The 20,424-nt window shown below is 44.6% G+C and overlaps 1 protein-coding gene across 50 annotated transcripts in view; it reads right to left on the bottom strand.

Annotated features, from left to right (window-relative positions):
• Positions 1 to 20,424, bottom strand: part of Etl4 (enhancer trap locus 4) — an 817,363-nt gene that overhangs the window by 61,807 nt on the left and 735,132 nt on the right. For 10 of the 50 annotated variants that reach the window (XM_087590324.1, XM_087590330.1, XM_087590325.1 and 7 more), the window contains exon 1: positions 18,753 to 19,099. The gene's annotated coding sequence lies outside the window, so the exon portion shown is untranslated. 50 annotated transcript variants of the gene reach the window in all.

Below are 20,424 nucleotides of genomic sequence, written 5' to 3'. Positions count from 1 at the left end.
AAAACAACCGATTAATAACACAAGTAGGTACAAATAGGAAACCCCCAAGTGCGACATTTTTTGTGGGTGTTTCCTGAGCAGTCACTGAATTGACCTCTTGATTCCCCGAGGGGCTGAATAGCTCTGGAGATCTCAGAGGGAGCAGGTTCCTGACTTACAGTCACAGTTTGTCTCACCACCACCCTCATCCTCTTTAACACATATATGGAGTTCATGCTCCCCTGGGCTAGTCAGCTAGGCTAGTCTGCTCTCTCTTCTCCATATCTTACTGTGTATATTCAAACTCCCCACAGTGTCCTTACTCTTGTGTTTCATGCCTAGTCCTGGATTCCAGGTACCCCGACGTCCCTGCCCACATGACTCCTCTCTGTTCACCTGACACATTCAAGACTCAGGTGTGCAGGGCAGTAGACCAGAATGGCCCCACCCGAGGTCACTGTCTGGGTAGTTTATCTGATGAGTTCTCCAGAATGGTCGGAACAACCATGGAACAGAGGGTTTGCAGAGCATCACAAATCCTTACAGATGCCTCTCCCATTGTCTTACAGAGCTCAGGGCTCAATAAAAACAAAGGTATTCTCTGCAAGTGGCTTTATAGGTCATGAAGTCTGAGAGGGTCTGACTAAGGTGGCAGTGGGTATCTCTGACCAAATGCCCCAAACATCGTAACATGCAGTACAATAACCAGCTGTCTCAGGATAAACTCTTCATATGACACGACTCAAACAAGCCACCATGTGCTGAGCGTTACACATTGCCCAAGACAAATGAGCAAACAGGAAATTCTGTTTATTATTGTTGGGAATTACTGAGGTTAACAAGTTGTAAACTGTTTAGAAGCCACTAGGGACCAGCCACCGCTTTAACCAGGGTGGGCTCTGTTTTCCTTTCTTTCTTATCTAGCTCTAGGAAGCATCTAGATTTTGGGGAATCCCAGCCCAGTTGGACTCAGTAGAAATATCCATCTTTCTGTTAAGAGAGTAAAAAGAGGACAGGATTCTAAACAGCAGAGAACTGTTAAACAAATTCATATTAATGAAAGGAAAATGTAAAATTAACTTAAATTAATAAAAACAGACACATATCTTTTAAAACAGCAGAGGTATCAAAATATGAATCAAAAACCATGTTTTGTGATATAAAAAAGGCATAGCTAAGAGTTATGCTTCATAAGTATCCTTTAAAATAAAATACCAAAAAACTTATTAGAAAAAAATTAAAGTTTCTGGTGACCTGTGTGGATATATTCCGGAAGAATAAATCAATTAAGAACAGTTCTTGTTAGCATTCTGTCTAAGCCCCACCCCGCAGTTGCCTGGCAACAGCCAGGTATGCCTGACACTATAAAAGAGGCTGCTTGCCCCTTCTCTCTCTCTCTCTCTCTCTCTCTCTCTCTCTCTCCCCCCCCCCTCTCTCACTCCTTCCTCTGCTCCTACTACACTCTTAACTCCCCTCCCCATGCCCTGAATAAACTCTATTTTATACTATTCTGTCATGTGGCTGGTACCTCAGGGAGAAGGGATGCTACAACATGGACTGCAGAGACACCCCCTTCCCCCATACTTTACCACCCCTCCATAGAACATATCCTCCCTCTCTTTATATAAACACCAGTTCTGATACATTATGCTGTGTGTTCATATGAAGAATGTGGGTGTCAGTCAAAATACCGAAGAACCAACATCCATGTTGGTTCAGGTCTCATCAGTACAGACCCTCCATGAGTGAGGATGGATCCCAGCCATAGCCATGAGCATCACGTACCTGCTGACCATGCTGGGTACCACCCCTGTCTTTTCTGCTTCAAAATAATCTTGCCATGGTCTTACAGGGCCACTGAATGAACCAGTGAGTTAGCCACCGAACATTCAATTATGACAGAACAGTTAATCTGAGTTAATGTCTCCATCAGTACCAGTGGCGTAGAAGTCGGAAGCCTCTGGCACAACGCTCGTGTTGCTTTGCCAGGCTATGACTGATTTCCCAAGACTGGGCTTTAAAAAGCTCCCGATCACTTCGGCCTCTGCTCTAGATAGAGTCCCAAGAGAGGATGACGTGATACTCCCATTAAGCCCTGGGGAAACATGGATTCAGATCTACAAGAACAAACCCTTAATATGAGATAACTGCAGTTTACACAGTAAATGCTCAAGTCCCGCTGAAGGTACCTTATTCAGGATGCGGTAGGAGGCTTGGGAAATGAGAAGAGAACCTCATGCTAATTTGTAAAGGCTAGTCTTTAATGACCTCACAAGATGATTGTTTGATTGGCTGCCGGGCAGCTTGGCATTAACTGTTTGTAATTTAGAACAACCTCGCAAGCTAGAGCTCTCCTCAGGACTGTAACTTCCTAGTTTCAGGTGTCTACAGTTTTATTCTCCAGCGGTTTTTAATTGTCTTGCTGACAAAGACCTGACATTAAATATGTATGAGCCTTTCTTATACTAATACCCACGGTCAGGCCTAGGGGAAAATTAGATCAACATTCCTCGGTAAGATAAGCAAGACACAGGTGCACACGGGACTGCAGTTGACCATTTGAGCCTCAGACTTTTCCACCGTCTCTGAGGCTTCTCCTGTATCTCATTCCTCTTGCTAAGTTAAAAGTAGTTATGTGCATCATTGCGGCTCTCTTTACTGAAAACTTAACCCTAGTATCTTTATGTAAACTTCAGCTCTTCGTCTTACAAAAACAAAGAGGACCCACACACAGCACAGATCTTTCTTTTTTTTTTCTTTTTTCTTTTTTTTTCTGGAGCTGGGGACCGAACCCAGGACCTTGCGCTTGCTAGGCAAGTGCTCTACTGCTGAGCTAAATCCCCAACCCCGCACAGATCTTTCTACTCCCATATCATAATTCCCATCAACTATTCCTATTTGTCTGCATAGGTTCAGGCACAAAAAAACCTGTTCAATACTCTGCAATGGAAAGCCGGGCTATTCTTCCTCATCCATTTGCTTTGTAAGACAACTGTCCTTTCCTCTTTCAACTATCACCCAAATCCCTATTGTGTCTTGGCTGCTTGAGTCCTGCTGGTGCTGGTAAACAGGGAGAGTTTTACACAGGCTCATCACTGAGGTGGCCTTGGGTAGCATGGGGCTGTTCTTCCTCACAACGGCAGTTCAATAAGCTGCCCCATTCTTCCACCAAACGAGAAAATACTGAAGGTCAGTACAAATTACATCTGAATTAGGCAGTTATACATATATCTGTATTTCATTTCCCCCAGAATTCTAAGGCAAGGCACGTGTCATTCAGTTAGAAATTTCTTCAAAGTAAGATAAGAAGGAACATTTTTAAAACTGTTTCCGGAAAAGAAAATCTAGCATGGAAAAAAAAAAGTTCATTTAGCATCGTTTGTGGACACATTCAAGTAATCAAGTCCCTTTCTGAAGCACGTACAACACATATGGGCATGCTCCGAGGGGAGGGAATATTATGTTCAGTTTGCTCTATCTCAAGCCCCACCCTTCCAAGTCTAGAACCTGTGCACGGCCTCCTCCATCAGACCACATAATGAAGTAACCCGAGAAAGCAGAAAAGCGAAAACAGAAAATGTCCTGAGAGCGGTTTTTTCAACCTCAAAGAATTAAAGCCACTTACGTTTTGTCTGAGGGAACCACCTGTGTAATTGCTGCTGTGAAGAAGCCCATTGGCTCTGCCTGGGGCTACAGGACTCCTTTGTTTGAGAGCCTTGTCTGAATCCTCAGGCCCTCATGTGGACAACACTGACAACTCCCTTCTCCTCGGAGTCCGAATCACCACAAGGGCGCTCAAATGCTCAAAGGATCCCAGATGAAAACCAGTTTGTTTTGACCGGTCTTCAGAGCGAAGCTGCCACAGGCATGGATAAAACGTAGCTCTCTCTCTCTCAATGATAAGCCAATTTCTCCTCCCCTTGGAAATTAGTCACTGAATAACCTCAGCCCACATCCAACCACAGGCTACTGTGTGGGTGACTCAATTCTTCAACAATTGCTTACAGGGCAACAGAGAGTAAGGAAGGCACTCACTGCTGAGAGCCCTGGGTAAATGGGTTAACAGGGAAAGCTGTATTACCGAATAGATTCTACTTAAAGGAAAGAGGATCCTTAAAACAGACCAACAGCCAGCCACCGAGGTGCAAAACCAACAGAAAACCCAGTGTGCCAATTACCCCTGGGTCCAACTCTTAGAGAAGTTTCCTGTTATGGAGAGAGAGAGAGAGAGAGAGAGAGAGAGAGAGAGAGAGAGAGAGAGAGAGAGAGACTAGACCAGAACCCAAACTTCATCTTCTGCTAGACTTTTGAAGTCTGGTTTATTAGCAAGGAAAGGCAACTTGTCTCTTCCCCATGTTTGTGGTACCTGAGGGAAAAAAAAAAGAGGGAGGGAAAAGAGCTTGTTTACTAATTAACCAGCCGGTTCTGTAACCAGGCTGAGCTCTCTGTCGTCTTCAGCACAGGGCTAGCAACGGCTATCATTCTGGAAAGCCATTCTGAAATGTGGAGAGAAAAGAGCATGCAAGCCCCAGCTGCTCCAAGCGGAGGTCTTGGAAAAAAGCAGCAGCTCCTGGCTGCCCCACCCTAGGCATGAGGAAGAGAGAGCCCAAAGTTCTCCAGAGGTCTCTCCAGGGAAGGGAAGGTACAGCCTGCTCTTCCAGGGAGACAGGGACAAGAGGATTTGTGTCTACCAGAAATGGCTTGCTGGAGGACCCGTGTCAACACTTGGCTAACTAAAGGTGAGCTAGGTAAAAGCCAAGGTTTCCCTCGGCTCAGGGAAGCTCTCTGTGCCTCCAGGGACAATACAACACCCATCTGGGAATCCTGCAACAAGGATTGGCCTTAAGCCACTCCCCAATACCACACTCATGGCTGCCCGGACATTTAAAGAAAAACACAACACAACAAAACAAAACCTTTTCAGAGGTTCTTCTTGCCGACCAAAAGAATTCTGTGACGTCTCTGAAGTCCAAAGGCTAGGCTAGTCAGCACTGCAAGTTCACCAACAGAACTGTTTACCACCACCGATTGCTCACGGCTATTAAGGGAGGAGGGGAAAGTGGTTTCCCCGACACCACTGGCTTCCCAAGCTGTCCCATCAGAAACTATATTTTGATGACGTGGCTGTAACAGATGCCACCTAAGAAGTTGGGAAAGAGAAAGGATTTGAAAAGCCTTGTTTTGATTTTTTTAATCTAATCAGCACAGATTTGTTATCTCTCACCAGGCTCCGGGAAACACACGCTCGACCCTAGGCATCTGGCATAGGCTTCCTTGGGCCCCAGGAGGGCTTTCTAGGAAGGGAGCACGGAGGCTGGCCTTCGTTGTCTGTGGAAGCCACATCCAGCCCCATCACACCTCTAATGTTTTTGTTTAATGGTATAGGGCACGGCACTGCTTTTTGAGTGACTTCCCCAATGTCTTACTTGTTCCAAGTGACTGTCCTCGGGGTCAGAGGGGCCAGGCAATTCCTACTTCCAAAAGAGAAGTGACACACTCTCAGTGCTCTTTGGTTGGGTGGCACATGCCATAATCAACATACTATTTCATAACAGCCACCTTAGAGGTGGTGGCTTCTGGTGACCCTGCTAACCATTTGAGTCAGTAGTACCATGCGTCAGTCTGGTCTCCTTCCTCCTGTCACTTCAGAAACATCTCCTTTTACTTTTAAAATGCTCCAGGGCCCTCTCTTCTGCACAGCACACACATGGCTTCATCCTTACTGGGGCGTAATTCACTGTCAGGAGTTTGAAAGGCAGCCCAATCCTGTGGTGAATCAGGATGAGTTGAATGCTCTCTAGTAAGCAGGAAGTTGATGGGAGAGGGGAGAGGAGTTTGCTACCCAAGGCTCTAAAGACATGGCTAACGAACCATTCATTTCTGGAACAATGTGCTTGCCGTACATAGGCCCACTGAATGTGTCGCCCTCTTCATCGGACCACTTAATTCCTTCTCACTAGTCCAAGTACAGTCAACTGGTGGCATCTGTACTCTGGTTGGATCATAAGGCTGTTCCCAGTCTTGTTGACCTTGGGACAAACAGCTTTTGTCAGACTGCTATTCATTTCCCCCCTGCTTTCGATGGACTGCCAAGTGAGGTGGAAGCAACTTATTTCTTTTTGGTTAGCATTAAGAAAGGCCTTGCCAGTAAATATCCAGTATTACCTCAGTAGGAAATAATGTTTATTCTTTGGGAAGGCCAATGGTATTGTAAAATTGATTCCTAATTCCTCTTTCTCATTCATTATCAATTGAAGGAATATGTATGCAAACAGAAACTCATGTGCCTATAGACATAAAAGTGGTATCGTAAAAGGAAATGATTATTATGCTGGAAGAGTTTCAAACTCATCTTGTTTATACTGTTAAAATTGCAAGGATGGTCATTTGTAAGGTCTTATTAATCTATTAATGTTTCGTTTGCTCACAAATGGACCGTCTCCCAGACATGAGACAGACAAGCTGTTGCCAAAATTATTGGATTCTCAGTAAAGAGATGATCCAGTCAGCGGTTAGTTTGCAGCTATATTTAACAGGAGTCTTATTCCCAGAAATAGTTTGACATGAAGAACTCTAGTTAAGCCATACGCCACCAGATCTGGTGGACCAGCCCTGCGCCTAGCAGTGATTAAAGATGCTTGGGCTGGGGCAGAATAGAAACATAATATTAAGTACATCATCTAACTTCCAAGTCACAGTCAGTGACAGGGCAGAGCTCAAGGGTAGATAAAAGAAAGACTCCCGTCTTTCATGGGCACTTGATCTCCTGGGCTGTTCCCTGTGTTATCATGAGCCAAGGACAACTCCTTCCATATTTTCAATAGGCACTGTTAGGAAAATCATATCTTCTTACAAGCATTTGCAACAAATGGAACAAACAACTTCTCCACCTCAGTGAATCCACCCATGCCTCTGGATGGACAAAGTTCTTTTATTCTTGAATCCATTTTAGAACTTCTAGATTCATTGCTGGTCTATTAACCTATGTGCTCTGCTCAGTGGCTTATACTATTCCCTTTGAATAACAGCTATTGGGGTGACTATTTAATTATTAACATACACCTTACATGTATAACATATTGCATTATTAACTTATAATGCTTTTATTGAAAAAAGAATTTTAAGCGTGCCCTTGAGTGGATGTATATGAAAATCAGTTAGAAGTTTTGCACTGTACAAAGTGCTTTCAGTTATGATTTTATTTTATGCGCCCTAGAATTCGGTGAGACACAGAGGGCAGGTACCGCTGTCCTGCATGGCTAGGGAATGAAGCTAAGAAGCTTGCCCAACATCATGTAGCAAGTATATAATTTGCAACATGTTTGTAGCATGTAGTATGTAGTATGTAGCATGTGGCATGCAGAAACTAGTAGTGCCTTAGTAACACTCATCTGGAAGGGATAAGTTCCATCACCCTAACTAGACGCCTAAACCTGTAGCTAGCATAGAACATTATATATACTACACCATCCTTTACACATGCCCCAAAGCGATCGCTAACAATCGCACCTTTGGGGTAATTGTAACCGTCAACTGTAATAAAAGCTACTTAGCATTTACGAACTGTTTGTTTCTTGAATTTCTATTGGTTAGTTTTTAGATAAACCTAGATTGACCTTAGGGGGGCTGAAATCATCGTAAGGGAAACTGGACATAAATATTATATATGATATAATTCTGTATGCATATATAGAAATACCAGATTATTTGTGCACTAAAATGTCTGGGATGTTTCTGATTAAACTCTCTGAGCACCATGACTCTAGTTATGCTAATGGTGGCGCTCGAAGGAGTTAACCCGTGCATCTCTCAGAAATTCACTAAGCAGTGTCAGAGGCACAGGTCCCTTGTCTGGACTCTAAGCTATGATCGAAGGAATTTAGATGCCACGGCAAATAGCTTTAGGATTTTGGCAACAGTGTGAGAACTAAGATATGTGCATATTTCAGCTTGATGACACGGCAGCTCTAAACTTACCAGATGAGTTCATAATGATTTATATAGAATTATAATCGCTACAACTGTAGATTATAGAGACAGAGTTTTCAGGGCCCATTAGAGAAAAATGGTGGTAGTTATGTGGATGAATGACAGAACTTGGAAACCAAGTGGTCACTTAGCAGCCCCACCCCTTATCCCTGAGAGATGCATGCTGGTTCCATTACTGCTTAGCTGAACAAACATAACACAAGGTGAGCTGCATCACAGAGTCCATTTTAAGCAGTCTGCTGTGGGTGGTGGAAGGTGCTTTGCTGTGCGATCGTTTTTATCCATAAACGTTTTTATCTGACCACTGGCTAATTAATGTGCCCGGGGAAGAAAGGATCGTATCAGCGAGAAGCCCCCCGGAAAGAACAATAGAGGGCGATAATTGTTAAGTCCCAAACCCAAACTCCCAGCCAGTAAATGTGAAGCAACAGGAAAGTTTCATACCAAAATAGCCCCGGTAGCAATTCTGGTTTAGAAGGGTCTCCTTCTCTGTTCTTAAAGTGGCTTCCGGTGTCAGACACTGCCGGGAGCGAGCAGCCGTGGTAGGAGGATGCTGCCAGAGCTGCCTGGCAATAGACGCTGTTACAACGGAAAAGTGACACTTTCTCAGTTCTTTCAAAGACATCTCCAATTTCGTGTTTGTAATGAATGTGCCCTTGAGACCCCATCTGTGTTCCTTGGCTTTAGCTGGAGCCCGAGACAGAACGAAGACCACCTGGGAAGTATTTGTACCAGATTATTACTCCTGAATGACCTCCAAGTGTGTCTCTCCAAGCCCAGTGTGGACAGGCAGGGAAGACATCTCAGCAGGTAGCAACACTCGTCCATACGCCTGAAGTTCAATCCCTGGACCTCCTGGTAGAAGGAGAGAAGCAGCTTCCAGAAGTTACCCTCTGATCTCCACCCGTGGGCCGTATCATGCATATGCCTTTTGCGTGTGTGTGTGTGTGTGTGTGTGTGTGTGTGTGTGTGTGTGTGTGTATGTGTGTGTGTGTGTGTACTCCCCATAATGATAACAATAAATACAATTAAAAAAAATCAGTGTAGAATGATGGAGGGCGACCAACCGTCATCACTTTTGAATGGCTCGCTGAATCTGCATTCTAGTCAGGAATTAACATGAGCTTCTTAATCTTTAAATAAGATTTCCTGTAGTGCCCACTCCAAAAAATATGATTCTGTGAATTCACGGACTTTTTACTGAGTAGCTACAATCTGTGGTAAATCCAGGGTTATAACTGGTGATGGAGAAGGAACCTATTAAGACATAATCCTCACTGGGCATACCGGGCATGGTGGATAAGCCTTCGATTCCAGTACTTAAGAGGCCGAGGCAGACAGATCTCTGTGAGTTCAAGAAGAGTCTGGTTTACATAATGAGTTGTAGGACAGCCAAAGCAACAGAGCGAGACCCTGTCTGAACCAAAACAACAAAACAGGACATAATCCTCACCCTTGAGGAAGGCATAGTTTAGAAGGGAAGGTTATTTATTAAATATATACATTCAAACCAGGATGCAGGAAGAGCTACGTAAATGAACGCAATAAACATTCTCAGAGTCCTCGGAATCCTCTGACTTCGAGTCTCTGGATAGTAAGCTAGGGAGCAATCACAATCGCTCATGACCTCTCTATTAGGAAATACGTTCATGCCAGGAGAGGTTGGACGTAGGAAAAGAAAGTAGTGATTTTAGAGATTCCTATTTGACCATTGCTTTCCAGACTTATCCCATTAAATCTCTAATTATCCCTGTCATGACTGTCATTTCCATGTTCCAGATGAACAAACTGACCCAGAACTTCAAGTGTCTCCTTCCAAAGGCAAATGCCAGGCCCAGGATCTATGCAATCCCTGAGCAATCGTACAGTCCAGCATCCAGGAATCAGTGTATGGTTCTCGCCCTAGAAGGCTCTGAGGTTGAGTATTATTTTGGTGCAAAATCAAGTCCACAGATATCCAAAGTCATCTCGGCTGCCTGTTCTAAGAGCCAGAAGAGAAAGGTAAAACAAACCAGACCATATCCACATCATCTAAAAACACAGGAAAAAGTCTTCGAAACAATGACTCCAGGATATCCGTGAACCCCACAAAAGTGCTACATTTCAAAGGAATACCTTTGTGTTTTCAGTTCAAATATCAAGTTAGCTAGCTAGTGAGCATGGCTCAGAAACCTGAGCCGGTCAGCAAAACCACTGCCTTGCCTTATTTGGATAAATAACAGCCTCAAAGACAACTGGTTTGGGAGTCATGCATGCCCTGAGGCTAAGCTTGGCAGCATCTCTGTCCATGCCTTGCCTGGCCCTGCTCTGCCTTGCCCTGCTCCAGCAGATGTAGAAGTTGAATCAGCTATCACCATCCTGTCTCAACCAGGCTGACCCTGATAGAAAAAGTCCCCACCACTGCATACTAGATCTGCTTCTTGGTGTTCCAAGAGTACACAGCCGGACGTGTGGGCATCCTGCTCCCAGGAGAAACCAAATGGGGAGTTAGAAGCTCAGCAACTACCTGGAGTGATGTCATGCTCTACATGACAAAGTGGTCACATCAGGGAAGGAGGGAGGTAATCTGGGTCTATATGTAGTAAGGCATATGAAGCAAAGTCTTAGTGATCTAGGGAGCACTTTTTGAAGCCCCAAACTACCACCAAGAACATCTCATTCCCTTTAAAGACGAACAAACTCCAGATTGAACCAAAATAACATTCGTTCTTGCAGTGCTCAAATCAACATTCAGTCTCTCCCTCTTTTCAGTGTGTGTGTGCACATGCATACACATATTTTTTCACTTAAATTTCTTCCCTTTTCTGAAAATTAACATTGGGTAATTTCTCCCAGGATAGACGGGAACACATGGGTCAGCAAATAGAGGGAGTTTCTCAAAATCAGGATACTGAGACATTGGCTCTATGTTGATGATCTCCCCTCTGGTACACTGACATATGTGATGAGTTCCCTTTTCAATTCTTTAAGGGTTTAATCAACTTAAGCAATTGTAGCCCCTCCCCATCATGGTGATCAAGGAGGGAGGCAGAGTGTGCTAGGACAACCCCGAGTTATAGCTAATAGGCTTGGTTTCTCCTAGGAATTTCTTCTCCATCATGTTTTCCCAAACTTCACCGTGGCCTTGACAGTGAGTTTCCCTGAGTCTATAATTGTGTTTCTAAGAAATGCCTCCTGTGCTTATTCTTCTGGGGCCATGACTATTAAATTGATCAAATCACTGCTGTATTATCTGGGATATAAAAATGCATAAAAATTATTTTTGATTCCACCAACAAATATTCATGGCTTTGTCAATGAATTGTGAGGCCAGACAAATTGAATAAAATAGATAATATCCTCTTGAATGTATTCATAGGAGGGTAAAGAAAACGGTACATTCTATTGGAAAGCAAAAGATCTCATGAATGGATGGCAGTTTTGAATGTAGGCATTGTATAGCTTTCTGTAGTACAATGATTCTCAACCTGTGGGTCATGATTTCTTTGGGGTTACATATCAGATATTTATATTATGATTCATTCACAACTGTGGCAAAATGATTCTTATGAAGTATCAAGGGAATCAAGGTCAGCAGTTGTTGGACAGAATCTCTGAGAGGGGATTGGAACACCAGGGCTCTGCTTTCCCCGGTCCGTTTTGATTCATTCGTTGGTGGGTATGAAATCCAATGGTTATTGGAAGGGGTGGATACTTTCAGAGGCGCTCTCATTTTAGGATGATTGCTAGGGGCCTGTCCTTGAGGGCTATGGGTTTCCCTGAACCCCTTCCCCCACTGTTGTCTGCTTCGCACTTTCCTTCCACAAAGTGAATAGCTCTCCTCTACCACAACCTCTGGCAGAATGTCCTTCTTTACAGCAAGCCCAGAAACAATGGAGTCATCTGACCACAGACTAACAACTCTGAAAATGTGAGCCAGTTGCATCCTCCCTTCTGCTTCTCTAGATACCTGTCATGGCAGTGGAACTAATACAACATTGGCTATCTGCTTCCCGATGCTGGGAAGGGTGGCTGGGTCAGTTTGTTCAGGGTAACTTGGATAGTCTCAGTATATGCTCAGCTATTCTCAATCCAGCTTGGCCTTCCTTGACCAAAATACTATCTTTCACTATTGCTAAAAATTAAACTTTGGAGAGTGATCAAAGTTCACTGTGGACATGTGTGATAATGCCATAACAAGGCCCACTGTCGGTACAAATGATACCATTTGTACATTAATTATATATAATTAATGGGATTGGACTGGGACTGGTGGCAACAGCTTGTGATCCCAGCTACTCAGGAGGCTGAGGCTGAAGACTGAAAGTTCAAGGTCTTCCTGGGCTACAACGTGAGTTAAAGTTCAGTCTGGGCAACTTTGTCTCAAAATAAAATGTGAAGTGGACTGGGAGCATAGCTAAATGGAAAAGTGATCCCCTGTCATGTATAAGACCCTGGGTTCAGTCTACAGCACTGTAAAAACCGTTCATGAGGTCAGTTTTTATATTAAGAAGATAAATTTATATACATGAGTACATATCTTTTAATAAAAATTGTGACTCACAATTGCACATTTGACTCATTTTTATGCCCTAGCCACAAGGTGACACAGAACAGAAACTTGCTAGCATTTTTCTAAATGTCTTCAGAACATTGTTATGAATAATAAAAATACAGAAACATTTTAAAACAACGTATTTCAGTCTTAAAATGGCTACATTAACATAATTATAGCTTTGGTTGCCAATTCTGCCACATCTCTCATTTTTATGAGAATACAGAGGTTCTCTTAGATCACAAGCTAATAGGCTCCTTGGTCTATATATACACAGTGAACTCTTCAGCAGATTTCTGAAGCAATGAGGTCTGACCCTGTAGATATCTGGTTGAGCGAATTACTCTGCAGTGGGGCAGATCCCTTTTCCTTCTTGTTTTGCAGTGAAACAGCTGCTAGGAAACATATTTTTAGATCTGCTTTTAAAGGAAAGCAGAAAAGTGTTATCTACTTTGTAGAGTGGTATCTAGAATGTTCCTTCACCCACAACTACATGGTGCCAACCGTCTTCAGAATGTTGTAATCAATGTCTGTCCTTGGAAGTAAGTGCAAGACAGGTCTGTGTGCTCATCTTAAATGCAGGCATCCAGCTCTGAGTACATGGGGTAGTGTTCCATGAGAAACACGCAGCAATGTCCAGACACGCTATCGAAGCCTTCCATTTCGGGTGTGTCTAGACTTCTTGCTCTCTAGGGCTGTGTTTGGCAGTTCTTCCTCTATTAAGGGCAAATGAGAAGTAATAGGTTCAAAGGGTGAAAATGACCAGGCAAACCGTGACCTCTGATGTCACTGGAAAAGGAAAGGGGGAAAAAAAAAACCACCAAGGAAGTTAAGTACGTGTGTGGACCTGGTAAAGGACTCCAGCACAGCGTTCATGCTGTCGGAATGTGGCGTGACTCAGTGCGACTTGTTCGGTGGCTTAAATGAAGCTCTGGAAATTCACACCTTCTATTAAGAGAAGTCTCAAGGAAACGTATCTACACAAAACGACTTCATGAATGCCTCCTCTTTGTGGGGAATAAGATGCTGGAGCCTTGAGAACTCTTCAAGTGGAAATAGACGGGATTTTGGCAACAAAATGATTCATTCTTTTCAGCTGTATACAATCCGTAATAATTACACCTTCCATGAGCCCCAGCTTAGACTTTGTCCTAAAGGCTTAACCCATGGCCTTAACTCTGTGCATTCCCAAGACAAGCTCACCATTTAGGCCCTAACCTCACAGAACCATCACTCATTTAACAATTTCTTTTAAGATGGTTTGAAACGGACCTTTAACTGTTTTACTATAACCAAAACAACAACACTCATTAGCTCTTAGGCCCTTGGTCTTACAAATCTTAAAAAAAAAAAAAAAACAAAACATTAAAGAAAATATCTTTAAGACTTATTTATTAATTATATATAAGTACACTGTAGCTGTCTTCAGACACACCAGAAGAGGGCATCAGATCCCATTACAGATGGTTGTGAGCCAACATGGTTGCTGGGATTTGCACTCAGAACCTCTGGAAGAGCAGTCAGTGCTCTTACCACTGAGCCACCTGTCCAGCCCTGTTAAAGACAGTATTATGCAATGACTAAAATTTAAGCCAGGTATAGTTGCACATACCTGTAGTACAAGTCATTAAGGCCAGCATGGGATGCATAGGGGAGACCCCCATCTCAAAACCACAAAGACAGTGGGTGGGGGAGGGGTGGGGATGGGAATGGGTGTGGTGAGGGAAGGAGTGAAGGAGAGAGTACTGGGAGACTCAACTGAATTGAGGGGTCGGGGGCATCTTTGGGATGACCTAGAAACCTAGGACAATGGAAACTCCCAGAAATCTATAAGGGTGATACTGGCTAAGACTACTAGCCACGGGGGAGTAAGGGGCCTGGATCACCCATTTCCTGAACCAGGGAAGACTTCTAATGGAGTGATTGTGAGACCAATCCAGCCACAAAATCTTAGGTCCACAATTTGTCCTGCCTACAAGATGTACAGGGGTAAAAGAGGGTGCACAATCTGAGGGAAGGACCAACCAATCACTGGCCCAGCTTCAGACCTATGTCATAAAGGGGAGCCCACTCCTGACACACTGATGATACTCTGTTATACTTGCAGACAGGAGCCTGGCATAACTGTCACTAGAGAGGCTTCATCTAGCAAGTAATGGAAACTGAGGCAGGAGCCCACAGCTAAACATTAAATGGAGCTTGGGGAATCCTGTAGAAGAGGAAAGGTTGACGAGGCCAGAGAGGTCAAGGACACCACAAGAAAACCTACAGAGTGAACTAACCTGGTTTCACAGGGCTCACGAAGACTGAACTGCCAACCAGAGAGCCTGCATGGATGGGCCCAGGTTCTCTGCATGTGTTTAATAGTGTACAGCTCAGACTTCACGTGGACCTCCTAAAGCAGGGGCAGGGGCTGTCTCTGCCTACATTACCTGCCTTTAGATCCCTTTCCCCTAACTGGGCTGCCTTGTCAAACCAGAATAGAAGACACTCCTAGTCTACTGCAACTTGATGTGTCAAGGCTGGCTGATAACGGGGAGGCCTCCCCTTTTCGGAGGAGAAAAGGAGCAGTGGGGGAGGTGAGGTGAGATGAGAGAAAGAGATTAGGAGAAGAGGTCGGCGGGGGTCGGAGGGGAAGTTATGATCAGAATGCCAAGTAAATAAATAATTTAAAAAATTGTACAAAACCAAAAGGATGCAAAGCCCCCTTTCCCATGTGTCACCTAGAAAGCAGAGGTGCAAGCGGTCATGGGAGAGCACGCCTTTAATGCCATCACGAGGGAGGCAGAGGCAGGCGGATCTCTGAGTTTGAGGCAGCCTGGTCTACAAAGTCAGTCCAGGGCTGGTGATGCTGAGAAACCCTGTCCAAAAAAAAAAAAAAAAAAGAAAGAAAAAAGAAAGAAAAAAGAAAAAGAAAAACAGACAAAAACAAAAGCAAAAACCAAAGCAAAAGCGGAGGTTCACGGGAAAGACAACTTGGCATAGTTTGGGTGTAGACCATTACGCCTGCACACAAAATGTCAGCAGGCCAGACCTGCTCCAACCGAGGAGCTGACCATGGGGTGCCACTGCAGCGCCTCACCCCTTTGTTAAGCCAATATTTTTTGTTTCATTCCAAGAATCTCATAATCTGAAGCAGCTGCTGTTTCTCACTTGACTCAATGACCTACTCCCCTTCCATAAAAATACAGGATAATCTAAATTTGGTTAGTTCAAAAATCTATTTTTGGTGCTGGGCTCATGCATTTCCAATTAATGAATCCTGGCTCTGTCAGGATTTCTGGCTGGCTTTTAGTAAGATAATCTAGAAGGGAGATGTGGGCTGCTTTCTGAAGAATAAATGAAGCCACATTATACCCGCTACAGCCATGGACGGCCTCAAGAAGACAGATTTATAGCTGTCCCAAGCTCACCAAGGAACAAGGTGGAAAGCCAGGCATGGGGGCTACTGTCCTCATGGAGGCCTCAAAATGATGCCTGAAGTTGAAGAAAACCTTGGCTACAGAGTAGCCTCAAGGCAAGCGTGTGCTGCATGGAGTACTGGCTTCTCTCTGTCTCTGTCTGTCTGTCCACCCATCTGTCTGCCCCCCCATACATACACACACACACACACACCACACACACACACACCACACACCACACACACACACACACACACACACACACACACACACACACACACTCCAGATGACGCCCAGGGGGTGAGCACAAAAGCCAAGGCCAGTAGGAAGTGGCAATGGATGAGGTTAATGGGCTTGTCTGAGACCCGCGGCTTCAGCTCCAGCCGTGTGTCATCCCTTTTCTGGTCTGTAAACCTGACCAAATCTCTCCAGCCACGCTCAGCCTCTTGGATCTGATCTTCCAGGTGAATGATTTACAAAAGTTGATGGCTAAGACCCTCTTTGGAGCTTTTAAGCCCAAAGATTTCAAACTCGTCAGGCTTAGTCACTGAGGGAAGGAACACTGACCATCCTGGTTGGGTACAGTTCCTGAGTCATGAATCTAAGGGAGTATTTCCTCAAAAGCAGATGGGACATTTCTTGCTCCTACCATGGGGGTAAAGCACAGCCGAGAGAAATGTCGCTGAGGTGACATGGATCTTAGAAACACATTATTAGCACATCATTCCCCCTATGCTCAAATTTATATGAAAATAACACACTCACCTGAGATATTTTGGGAAAGGCACAAAAATTAGTCAGCCTGCCTCAGAGCAGGACACCAGACCTGGGGACCCTGGGCCGATATGGGAAGGTACAATCTGGCACAGTCTGGACCGCCTTTGTGGAAACCCACAAAGAACACGGGATAGTGGAAGAGTAGCCAGGAAACAACCTATGGGAAGGAGGTCTGTGGCTAGAAGGCTGGGATGCACGTGCCGGTCAAAGGCCACTTCTGCTAACATCAAAGAAAGGAGGTGTGGCTTGCGTGTGAGAAGCAGAGAGGTGTGGCCAAGCCTCCCCACCAAACAGAGGCAGAGGCTTTGAATGGGTGGGGGCTACAGAGCATCTGCAGAGGAGCCAGGTAGCCTCGAGTGATATTTACCTGGGCTGCTTTTTCTGTCAACGCTGGATACAAAAGTAACAACAACATAGTATATATTCATTTGCAGAGGGAGCTCCACTTTGAACTGTTCTAAATTTGCTCTAATAGAGTTGGATGCAGGCTGCCTTGATCCTGAAACCCCAAACCTGTCTCATGTGAGCAGCTGCATCCAGGGTGAGAACTTTGCATAACAAATCACTAGGTGTTTTCCGCTGTTGAGCTGAGGTCTGTATCTTCGGAAGGGGCAAGGCGGAGCACAGGAGAAGGTTAAAGCAAAGCCTGCTGCCCTAACTCCAGAACCTCCCCCTTTGATGTTCTTTGTAACGACTCAACTCCATTACCAAACTCACTGACACACTGACTGCTCTGTCTCACAAACACCTGTGGTTTTATTCTTTTTGTTTGTTTGTTTGTTTGTTTGTTTGTTTTGTTCTCCCCTCTCCCCCGAAACTTAGCGTTTATGGAAAAGAAACAGTAGAAGCCAGCAACATAAACAGTCATTCATCTGGTGCTGACTGCCCTCACCTTAACTTGTAACCTGGTCCCTGGGATAAACAGAACATCGGCCTGAACTAGTTTCCGGCCTGAACTAGTTTCCGGGTTCCTAATTTACAAAACCAAATAAAAAAGAGAGCCCCAAACAACAACAGCAAAATCTCCCACGGCACCAGATAATATTTTGACACTGAGTAAATATGATATTTACAGTGATATGATACAGACAGTGGATGCTGTCTGCCCCGAAATGCTTGGGGATTGGTGAGGCCACGGGGTGTCCCAAGCAGACACAAAGGCTCTGCAGGGAAAAGCCTGGGTTTAAATCTCTGCTGCTTAGTACTGTGGGATCTTGTCACTTTAATCTCCCTCGGCCTCGATTTTCCAATCTTAAAATGGGTACTAGTATTTATGCTATTACCAAGCTGACTATATGAAACGGTACATACAATGAGGCCCAGTGGATACCAACGTCCTGCATAGTTAAATCATCTATAAGGTTGTGTTCCTTTAAGAGGAAGCTGATGAGCTTAAAAGGGCATGTCCCACATTAAATTCATTTAAAAGCACTCTATAACGTGATGTCACACAGAACCACTGTCGCAGGTGAACATGATGTCTGCCAAGGGCTTCCAGGTAATCATTAAACTCCACGTAACAGGCTGTCTAGAAACCAGACACTTGTTCAGTGTTCTCCTTTTATTAAAGAATTTAAGATGAATTCCCCAGGGAAAACTTCCCCAGAATGCTACAAGCCACACACACACGGCTTTCTCTCTTTCCTATTCAATTTTCTCCACTTGATCTCAGAACGGAACGAAAGACAACATCTTTAAGAAAATACTGAATACTGCCACAAACCCATAAACCAAAGAGTCCCCGTTCAAGCAAACTGCACTGACTCCTTCAAAACCTTTGTTAAACTACAAGGTTAACCAGAAACAGGCTCCTAGATCACGGATCTGTAGCTCAGAGACAGCCCCAGTGGGATTAAAAGGGGGTCTTTAAAACCAGAGAATTCCAATAACAATGATATCACTAGCTTTCAAAGCAGCATGCAGGAAGTTCCTACAAATCCTTCAACTCCAGGTCCTCACTGGGGTGAATCCATTAGACATCGCAAGGGAGAAAAGGGTACAATCTGTGCCAGAGCCCGGACAGGGGAGTCTCGAAGGACTGCAGTCTGTTTTAAAGGAAGCAGAGCTCTTACCTTTCATCTTCCGTGGTCTGTTCTTTTGTAGAAGAAACTTTCTAGACTCGCAGAGACCTCAGAACCACCCATCTGTCGAATGCTTCCAGCTCTGTCTGTCCTCGTGGTGACTAAATCTGGGCTTTGCTTTCTTACAGAGGGAGCCTTTAGTCAAAACATGTGGTTGAAAGGAGCAATAGCCACCCTTGTTAAAACTATTTCACGGACATCCAGGGCTACCACTTCTCTCTGAGAGTTAAAGCTGCAGGAATGCCTTTTCCCCTGTTCCGGAAATCAGCCTAACGAAAAGCAACGCTGAGCCAACGAGAGAAACGTTTCTTCCCTGTGTGCTGTCTGGCAGAAACTGCAGCCAGATCAAGGAAACACGTGATGTTTATAAATACAATATGGCTCATGTTGTCATAACCTCTCAATGACAAAAAAACGTGTACGGAAAAGGCGAGCAACTATGCAGCAGGAAAGATGAGATCTGCGCCCGTTGAAGTCGCCTATGTGATGTGCATGCTGCCCTCCTGCTTCTGAAAAATGAAGACCTGGGAGCGCGGTGCGAAGAAGTGGGGGACAGACTCTGCATTAAAATGTGCAAGCTGCTTGTTAGTCAGTGCAGTAAGAGCATTTCCTCATCATCGGTAGCACGGTCATCCTCATGGGCTCACTGGATCACAACCAAGACCCACAGTGCTCACTGAGGCAGCAATGACAGAGTGAAGGTCTGGCTTTGCACAGCCTGGAGCTGATGAGGAAAAAACGACAGATGTTGATCCCAGCATCGAGCATTGGCTATTCTGATCTCCTGGTTGGCCAGGTCTGGAAGAGGTGGTTACAACATCTGCTTGGTTTACTGTTACAGCTTCAGGACCAGCAGAAAGTGTGAGTGGTGGATAGGGTTGACTCCACGGTCTAGGGGGAGAGAGATCTGGGGCATTTTATAACCGGGGGGGGGGGGGGGTGATGCTCGATGTTGTAAAACCATAATGCTGGTTGGGGATTTAGCTCAGTGGTAGAGCGCTTGCCTAGCAAGCACAAGGCCCTGGGTTCGGTCCCCAGCTCCAAAAAAAAAGAAAAAGAAAATAAAAAAGAATGCAATATAGTAAAACCATAATGCTTAGTTTACAAGTTTGAAGGTACTTGAAATGACAACAACCTGCTCCATCTAAAGGCAAGTTCTGTCCTCAGGAACTATGCACACAGCAATCTGCGGTTTCTTATTTAGGTTTGTTTACTGGAACGCTAGCTTACTTTCTACCGTAGGTGAGTCAACTCCTGGAACTCCCTCTTTGGAGGGAGATAAATGCACATTTGTCAAAATGTGCATTTCCCACCACCGCTTGCTGCATCTGAGAAAGCCAGACTTCCCCCCACACTGTTATTCTCATCTCAAACTCCAGGGAAAATAACCACTGCCCCATTCCAGTGATGGAACGGAGACTACAGGAAGGCAAGCAGGTATTCTTGCCTCTCACGGGGGATGATGGTCTGCAAACCACTGACAGCCTCATTTACAGACCACTTATTGACCCTAGTAGATAAAGCACTGCCAGGATGCTCGAGAGGAAAATGCTGACCTAAGTAATATCTTCCATGACTGCAGTTAGAGAGGATCTATGCAGAATGGGATACTGAGAGAGCCACAGGGAGTCTGAAGATGAATAAAATGGGACCTGGTCTCTCA

Source organism: Rattus norvegicus, chromosome 17, assembly GCF_021556685.1.
Source record: "Rattus norvegicus strain SHRSP/BbbUtx chromosome 17, alternate assembly SHRSP_T2T, whole genome shotgun sequence".
NCBI lineage: Eukaryota > Metazoa > Chordata > Mammalia > Rodentia > Muridae > Rattus > Rattus norvegicus.
The sequence above is the reverse complement of the archived record's forward strand: the minus strand, read 5'-3'. Positions and strand labels throughout refer to the sequence as shown.